A 10,000-nucleotide genomic window follows, 5' to 3' on the forward strand; every position below is an offset into this window, starting at 1 on the left:
AAAGAGGTAAGAATATTTCATGAATCCTATTGCTGACTTTCCGTGATTTTCCAAAATTTATACAATTTTTGTACAGCTATGTCTCTTTCATATTTTTTAGTCTGCTTCTGTATTGGTGCGTTGTTTTAAAAAGAAGTAACGGAATATGATTCATTCTATTGGTGTAGCATCCTTGAAAACAGTATAGTGATGACTGCAATTTTCTGTCTGTTCAAAATATATTTGTTTGATTCTCTGAGTCTTATTCAGCGTAAAAATAAGTAACGGTGTTTGGTGCATTCAGTTGGCAACTTTCATGCTAATATCTTTGAAGACTGCCATGTGAATACTAAATATTTGTCTTTGTTCTGAATAACTTTGTTTCATTTTCATATATATTCCATTATTTTTACCTTTATTTAAAAGATATAATGGCATTTGACGCAACACATAAGTAACTTGTACGTTAGTCTTACAAAGTATGCTTATTTTATATTAAGTGAAATGGATTTTATCATCGGCCCCGTATTACTGGATTCAGTAGTACGACTTTTTGTTTCTAGCATTTCCAGACGAACTTATATTTGTTTCAACTTACCTGCCGAGGAAGATGCATTCTTTCACTCTTTTCCTGCTTCTTTTTAATCTTCCAAGTCCGGAAATGAAGAGCGGCGTAAGTCTGCCTCCCTCGTCCTCGATATCGTAAGCTTTGGGAGTCGCGTGCCACTTTATGAAAGCTAAAGAAACACATGAAGGAAAAAAGATCGGCGCAATTTTCTGGTTGAAATCTTTGGGTGAAGTTAAAATTAGACTCCCCTCCATCCGCCTCTCCCTAAAGTTTCCACCTGAGAAAATTTTCCATTCGTTTTCTTAAGTGAGTGAAATGAGACAAACTGCTACATAGTAAACTTTTAAACTTGCACTTGCTTTTCTTTCGTTTCAAGTGGTCTTTTTAATGGCTCTAGTGTGTGACAAAGCGCCGATTAACAGGTGTGCATGCCAGACTATATGTTCCAGATTTCCACTAATTGGAACAGAGGTAAAATTTAGCTGTTGTTTATAAAATATGAGGAAATTTATAGCAGTCCTCGTTTTCTATGAATTTGTAGGGGACACAATGCACTTCATCTCTCCCTTTCAGTATGTATTAGAGAGAGAGAGAGAGAGAGAGAGAGAGAGAGAGAGAGAGAGAGAGAGAGAGAGAGAGAGAGAGAGAGAGAGAGAGAGTGACTGTCAGTTACAAACGTCGTTAATTAGTAAAATGAACTCAGGGACGTGCGCGCACGCACAAACACACACACACACACACACACACACACACACACACACACACACACACACACACACACACACACACACACACACACACACACACACACACACACACACACACACACACACACACACATAGCGCACAGAGAGAGAGAGAGAGAGAGAGAGAGAGAGAGAGAGAGAGAGAGAGAGAGAGAGAGAGAGAGAGAGAGAGAGAGAGAGAGAGAGAGACTGTCACCGCGCGCCATTAAGTGAAAAGATGAAAAGTAGGGGAAAGAGAGAGAGAGAGAGAGAGAGAGAGAGAGAGAGAGAGAGAGAGAGAGAGAGAGAGAGAGAGAGAGAGAGAGAGAGAGGTAGTGGTAGGATACATTATTTCCTGGGAGTGGCAGTTTGTGCGGGCCCGTAAGGTACTGCAGGGCGGACACAGCCATCTCTTGGGCGCCACAAAGTATGATTTTTGGAGTTTTGTGCGAGGAAAACACGACGTGAAATATCTGAAACGAATCTTCGCTGCAACGCCACCTGAGAGAGAGAGAGAGAGAGAGAGAGAGAGAGAGAGAGAGAGAGAGAGAGAGAGAGAGAGAGAGAGAGAGAGAGAGTACGAACCTAACAATGATCTAGAAAAATAAGTACAAAAATCGAAGGAAAAATGAAATATAACAATAAGGAACAACAACAACCTGCAGTTAGTTCAAAATCCTTCCCATCCCCCCAACAAAAAAAAGCAGCAACAACAAAAAAAACAATATAATCTCTCGGAGGGAATTCAGACCCCGTACTCAAGACGTTTTGGGTTCACGAGCGTCACTCACCGGGACAGGAAACTGGGAGTCTGCTTGGGGCAACCGGGACACGCGACTGGGGTTTCAGGATTAGGAAGAGAGCTCGGGTGGGCGAGCGGTTCCCTGCAGGTACTGTAATGCCTCCTACAGAAGACATACAGCGCGGAAGCAAGCCTGGGGAACGCCTGTGCTTGCTGTACGGTTGAGGCAAGGGACGTAATATTAATCCCATTTGTTTGAGGTCTTGTAATTAACAGGGTCCGCATAGAGGAGGTCGTGAGGTACGGCTCGTGTGCGTGTGGAGTAGGAAGAGTGAGTGTGTGAGTGTGTATGGATTTGTATGGCTTATGGGTAGGGGCTTTAGGGGTTTAAAGAGAAGGTATGGGTGGTGTGGTTAAGGTGTTGTGCATGGTAATATTTATTATGGCTTGTTGGTGTCTTATATATATATATATATATATATATATATATATATATATATATATATATATATATATATATATATATATATATATATATATATATATATATATATATATATATATATATATATATATATATATATATATATATATATATATAGTTGTGCATGTGTTTAAAATTTTTAGTTAGGTTAGTTGATTAGTTTGTCCATTCATGGGTTAATTATTTGGTTAGTTCATTAGTTCGTTCGTTCATCCGTTAGTTAGTTGGTGGTTCATTGATTATTTCATTCGTTTGTCAGTTAATCCGTTAGTTAATTTGTTCGTTAGTTCATCCGATAGTTAGTTCATCCATTAATTAGTTAATCAGTTAATATTTTCTGTTAATCCAAAAAACATGCAAAAATTTCGTTCACTCTGCTAGACCAGAAAATAATTCCGAAAAGTTACAGTTCTTTTTAACTTTTCCCTATCAATTTTTCATTGATTATATATTTTATATTCTGTATTCTTTGATTATTTCACATTTTTGTTATTTTCTTTCCATTTTTTTTATTTATCTATTTACCGTCTTTCTTTTTACTCGTGTGTGTGTGTGTGTGTGTGTGTGTGTGTGTGTGTGTGTGTGTGTGTGTGTGTGTGTGTGTGAAGGCATGTGTTTGATGAAATTAAATAACAGTTGTTTTGTTTGCTGAGTTATTGTCAATTTGTATTTTACACTGCAGTTATATTCACTATATTACTTTTCATTGTTTTTCGAGCTATTTGTTGAAAAAATTACCAGAAAAATGTATAGATAATAATTACTTTTCATATCCGGTTTTACATTACTATGCATTACGGTTGCTTTTGTAGGCAGTGACCGAAAAAAAAAAATGTAATCTATCACGTTTGTATTCAGTGACAAATGGTGAGTTTTCTGGGTGTTATTAATGAATGGGAGAGGAAACTTTGTGGCGTCATCGCGGTAATGGAGTGGCGGCGGAGAGCGCTGAGGGAAGAGGGGGAAGAGGGAAGTGTTGGGAGGGAAGGAGGAGGGAAGGAGAACCGGGACTTGTGGTGAAAGTTTTGAGTGAGTTTTTCGAAGCTTGGTGAAAAGAAGGAAATCTGACTTTTATTAATTTTTTTTTCTTTGCAGTGAATTGAGATAAAGTTGATATTTTATTGATGATCACGAGGGCAAATCTATTATGCTTTTTTTTTTATCGATTTAAGTGGGACAGCTTTATTTTCAGTGTGTGTGTGTGTGTGTGTGTGTGTGTGTGTGTGTGTGTGTGTGTGTGTGTGTGTGTGTGTGTGCGCGCGTGTTTTACACTGTTGCGAAAGGAATGAAATATTGGTTAGAGATTTGAAAAGAGGAAAAGCCCGGAACATTATAGGAGACTAGGGTAGAAAAATTGCTCCAAATAGGTTTTGAGTTAACGAAATTGGTCTCGTTATTCTGGCGCGCGCGCGCGCGCGCACACACACACACACACACACACACACACACACACACACACACACACACACACACACACACACACACACACACACACACACACACGCTTACTACATCCTGAAATATTCGCTGTGACATTTTCATCTATTCTGAATAATCATGCGCTTTTTCACAATACTTTTTCCTCCACTTTATGTATTTTTTCCCCTTGAGTCCTTTTCATTTACTCTTCCATCTTCTATCTCCTTCTCACACTTTTACTTTTTCCTTTTCTTTCAGTTTCTCAGTTGTTTCCTATGTACTCTCATTTATCCTTATCTCACTTTTCCTTAATTTTCATGCATTAATTCCCTTACTTTCTGCTTTCACTCTCCTTACTTTTTTAATAGTTTACTCTTTTCCTTACTTTCCTTTCGTTTATCACCTTATCCTCATCCTCTTTACTTTCCTTCTTCCTTTTCTCTTTCATATTCTGCTTTTCCGTCATTTTTCATACATGTACTCTACAAATTCCTTCCCTTCTTCCCTTTCCTTCGTCACCTTCCTTTTTTTTCACAAATTTTCATTTACATTTGCTTTCTTTAATTTCCTTCCCTCCTGTTTTGTTCCCTTCCTTTGTTCCCTTTCCTTCATTTATTTTAATTTTCATCCGTTTTCTTTTTTCTTTTCTTCCATTCCTTTTTCTTCACTGTTCTTACATTTCGTTCCCTTTTCTTCCTTTTCTTCCTTTCCATTTCCTTTTTTACATTTTACTCGTATTTTTCCCTCCCTTCCCTTCCTTTCCCGTCCCTTCACTTCCCTTCCCTTCCCATCCCTTCCCTTCCCTTCCCTTCCCTTCCCTTCCCTTCCCTTCCCTTCTCCCATTTTCTACCAATTTAACTTGTAGGGATTATTTTGTACTCAGGTAATAGTCCCGAGAAAGATGTTTAGGTGAGTGGTATTTAATTAGTCTAAAGTGTGTTTTATTTCTTTCACGGTACCTGTATAAGTGCGTAATTAAGTTTGACGGTGTTTGAGTTTATAGTTAAGTTAATTTAGTAATTAAGGAAGCTTAGTTTTTTACAGCAAGAAATGTAGAGAGTCTTGCCCTTCTTTGGGTAATTTAGTTAGTTATAAAGATTATAGGGAGAAAAATGGATGCAAACAGTGACACAAAGACACACACACACACACACACACACACACACACACACACACACACACACACACACACACACACACACACACACACACACACACACACACACACACACACACACACACACACACACACACACACACACACACACACACACACACACTTACACATTATGATACTCGCAATGCCAAGCGAAAATTAAATGGAAAGATATCAATACGCCTTTGCATACTTTTAAACTCTCAATCTCTCGCTTTGAGGTCGAATCCTCGCTGATCATGTTTGGATTAATTTGTGTATCTCCTCAGTCAGTTATTCATGCATGACTTACTGCAGAATTAGGACGAAAGAAATTGGCACATTCTTTCACTCAGTTCACCGGGTCACTGGCTGGTTGTGTTTGCTCTGAAAAGATCAAAGGCTGTACTCTGAATTCACGGTTCTCACTCGCCTCTCGGACAGGTGTATATGCACAGGCACCTCCCGGAACAGTTAATATTTTTGGACAACGTGAAGCTATTAGGAAACAGTAAGTCACTGTTTTAGGTGAATATTAAAGTATGTAAGTGATGTATTTCTGAGAAATGCTATGTCAGAAAGAATTAAACAGCAATGCTCTGTTTTAGTTGGTTTAGAATAAGAAGTGTATGGTTCTGAACTATGTTAAGAGGAATGGTAAGGAACAAATAGTAATTGATGTGTTTGGTTTAGGTTTGTCTCAGTACGGGGCAACGGGTTTCAGTTTGGTAATTTTATATATATATATATATATATATATATATATATATATATATATATATATATATATATATATATATATATATATATATATATATATATATATATATATACATATATATATATATAGTAGATGACTAGAATAAACTCGGTAATCAGGTTGTTAGGATCGAGTCAGTGGGAATTAAAAAAAGACTGCATAAGTTTATGGATAGTGATAATAAGTGAATATAATTATGTATATTTTGGATAGAGACTGACACGTGTAGACATACTGGCGCAGTTTTTTCTCGTTCTTTTGTTTTTCGTTTATTTCAATTTTTTTTTCTTGAGAATTCTGAATCATAAAGATTAAAAACGAGAAATATTTTATGCTTTTAGATTTCGTTCAAAACAAGTAAGCAACGCATTCCTGAGCTATATTACATCAAAAAGGTAGTAAACAACAGGTACTTGGTGTTTGTTTATAGGTGTAGTTTGCTTCAGATTACACAGGGGTTCGTGGTGGCGCATGGACAAAATCACCAAGAGTAAAGCATGAATAATGAAAAGGAATATTAAACAAGTATTTTATTCCTTTACTTTAGTATTTTTCAGAATAAACGAGTTTTCTGTATGGGCTAGAAACAAAACATTCAGATGATCATATAAAGAAGTCTACACGAATGATTACTGCTACCTTTATTCTCTCTTTAATTCAGAGTAAACAGATCCCCAGGAGGATGTACAAACGATCATACCTGTACAAAGGTGTCATGACGTGTAACGTAATAAAAGATTTAAACATAAACATATCACGACCGTACTCGCATTGATTATTTATTTAGCATCAATTCCCAGTCAGCAAAGTTACTCAGGCATGACAGGTGTTAGTGAGGAACAAATACACAAATACATCATTAGTACCTGCCACACCTTTCTTTACTGATTGGTCGCCTTCATTCATCTTTTTCTCTGGTGTGTGTATGTATGGGTGCGGAGGAAGAGGCGGATGATATGTAGCGCGTTCCCGTTGAAATACACTCTCTACACTATGATTTTGTCCTTTTAAATCATCAACACTCTAATTTGGTCAAAGTGAAAGTGTAATCGAATTCTGGCTAGCACTGATTCAGGTATTGTGGTGGATAATTACAGCGTGTGACAGGTGAGGGGGGAGCACAGGGATAAGTGATGAAGTACTACGTGCTGGGTTGTTCTTACTTTTGGTGCCAGAAATTATTGATACGGTGTTGTAATCGCTGCTTCTGTTGTTGGTGGTGGTGTTGGTGTTAGTGTTGTTGTTGTATATTCGTCACGGTGCAATCACAACAACAGTAATTATGTAACAGTGAGAGAGGTTTTATATTTGTCTAATTGTTTGATTGCTACAGTTATTACGATTGCAATTACTACTACTACTACTACTACTACTACTACTACTACTACTACTACTACTACTACTACTATACTTCTGATAATACTGGTAATGACAATAATGATTATAATTCATTAGTTTTATCATAGACACAATTACCACCACCACCACCACTACCACCACCACCAGCACTATCACCACCTCTATCTGTACTGTCAGCACCAAACACTAATAGAAGGCCCATTATCAGGCTTGGTAGGGATGCAGATTAGTACTTGAGGGGGTGATTGCATTAGCTGTATTGCCTCCAGCCTCCGAGGAAACGTGGAACTACAAGTACACGATTATAATTAAGTTGTAAATGGAATTGCTTCAGCTTGCGCTTGTATCTCTGTGTGTGTGTGTGTGTGTGTGTGTGTGTGTGTGTGTGTGTGTGTGTGTGTGTGTGTTCCTCTTTCATTGTCTGCTTGTCTTTTTATCTCTGTACATATTTATCTTTTTGTGTGTTTGCCTGCCTCTCTATCCTCTTATCTTTCAATCTGACCATCTTTTGGTTGGTCACATGAAAGGTCGTCTGCCTATTTATCCATCTATATCTATCTGTCTGTCTATCTATGTATCTGTCTATCAATAAGTTTCCTTTTATTCCATTTCATCCCCCTCTCTCTCTCTCTCTCTCTCTCTCTCTCTCTCTCTCTCTCTCTCTCTCTCTCTCTCTCTCTCTCTCTCTCTCTCTCTCTCTCTCTCTCTCTCTCTCTCTCTCTCTCTCTCTCTCTCTCTCTCGACAGTCTGTGTCTGTCTGTCTGTCTGTCTCTCTCTCTCTCTCTCTCTCTCTCTCTCTCTCTCTCTCTCTCTCTCTCTCTCTCTCTCTCTCTCTCTCTCTCTCTCTCTCTCTCTCTCTCTCTCTCTCTCTCTCTCGACAGTCTTTGTCTGTCTGTCTCTCTCTCTCTCTCTCTCTCTCTCTCTCTCTCTCTCTCTCTCTCTCTCTCTCTCTCTCTCTCTCTCTCTCTCTCTCTCTCTCTCTCTCTCTCTCTCTCGACAGTCTGTGTCTGTCTGTCTGTCTGTCTGTCTGTCTGTCTCTCTCTCTCTCTCTCTCTCTCTCTCTCTCTCTCTCTCTCTCTCTCTCTCTCTCTCTCTCTCTCTCTCTCTCTCTCTCTCTCTCTCTCTCTCTCTCTCTCTCTCTCTCTCTCTCTCTCTCTCTCTCTCTCTCTCTCTCTCTCTCTCTCTCTCTCTCTCTCTCTCTCTCTCTCTCTCTCTCTCTCTCTCTCTCTCTCTCTCTCTCTCTCGACAGTCTCTCTCTCTCTCTCTCTCTCTCTCTCTCTCTCTCTCTCTCTCTCTCTCTCTCTCTCTCTCTCTCTCTCTCTCTCTCTCTCTCTCTCTCTCTCTCTCTCTCTCTCTCTCTCTCTCTCTCTCTCTCTCGACAGTCTGTCTCTCTCTCTCTCTCTCTCTCTCTCTCTCTCTCTCTCTCTCTCTCTCTCTCTCTCTCTCTCTCTCTCTCTCTCTCTCTCTCTCGTCAAATATTACTCATCGCCTCCATTATTCACGAGCGCAAAAGCATCACAGTGTTAAGTGTGCAGCCTGAAGTGAAGAGAGAGAGAGAGAGAGAGAGAGAGAGAGAGAGAGAGAGAGAGAGAGAGAGAGAGAGAGAGAGAGAATAGCGTGATATAAATAATGAATAGGCTCAGACGAACTCAGAAAACATGAGTTCAGTAACCTTAGTAAACAGAGACAGACGCACACAAATAGACAAACAGACACAAAACATAGATAGATTGACACAAAGCAGTGAGACAGACAGACAGACGAACATGAACACAAGCAAAGCACACCCCATCACACTAAAATACATTTTTCATAGCGGAAACAACGTAATCATTCTGCAGTGTAGGAATCGATACACACAAAAAGAAATAATAAATAAATAGATAAAAATAATTAAAATAGTTAAATAAATAAGTAAATAAAATGAATAAATGAATAAATAAAATAAAATAGATTAAATGAAATAAATAAATAAATAAATAAATAAATAAATTTATAAATAAACTAAAGATAGGGAGAAAGAGCAAGCAAAAAAGGGGGAAAGGAAGGAAAGGGGGAATGGAAGGGAAGGAAATGGAGAAAGGGAAAATTGAGGGGCCCACCTGGAACCTGAAACCTGTCATACACCTGTTATTAGGAGGGAGAGGGAGGTTGGGAGGACAGAAAAAAAAAAGAAAAAAAAACTTGCAATGGGGCATAAACGCAGGGTACAAGGAAAAAGGTGGAAAAAAATAAATAACAATGTGACAGGCGGGGCTGCGAGGCATTGCGTTGGCGGGGCTGCGTTTACTATGAATGTTGCAGATGAGAGGGTTTAATGGCAAGGTAATGTGGAGAGTATAGCGTTTTTTGCCCTTCGATGTGTAGCTTATGGTTGAGTTCAGGGGAGGGAGAAATGGAAGTTTAGTATTGGCGTGGGTGTCGTGTATATAACTCAAGTGTGTTTGGTTGAGAGAGGAAGAGGGAGAGGGAGAGAGGCTAAGGGACTTGTCGATTGTTTTTTTATCCACGTTTTAGTTCTGTATTTCCCCGTAGTCTTTATATTAACCCCTGCGTGTTTTCTTTCTCGTACACGATAGCAGTAATTCTTTATGTATCGTTTATGTTGCGTGTAAGAAACTGAAGGCAACTTAACGATACTTATTTTGCTAGTTTCTCGGCTGCAGGGTGGGCGCAGATCTTACCTCGCAGTAAGACCCCTTAAACTACGCGGCAAGAAGTTTAAAGTCGGCATTAAGTAAAAATGATACGGTCTTGCCAAGAGAAAGAAAGCCGATTCTTTTCCCAGCTTTTATTCGCGCAAAAATATGCACTAAATTTACCTAAGAA

Source organism: Scylla paramamosain, chromosome 37 (genome assembly GCF_035594125.1).
Source record: "Scylla paramamosain isolate STU-SP2022 chromosome 37, ASM3559412v1, whole genome shotgun sequence".
NCBI lineage: Eukaryota > Metazoa > Arthropoda > Malacostraca > Decapoda > Portunidae > Scylla > Scylla paramamosain.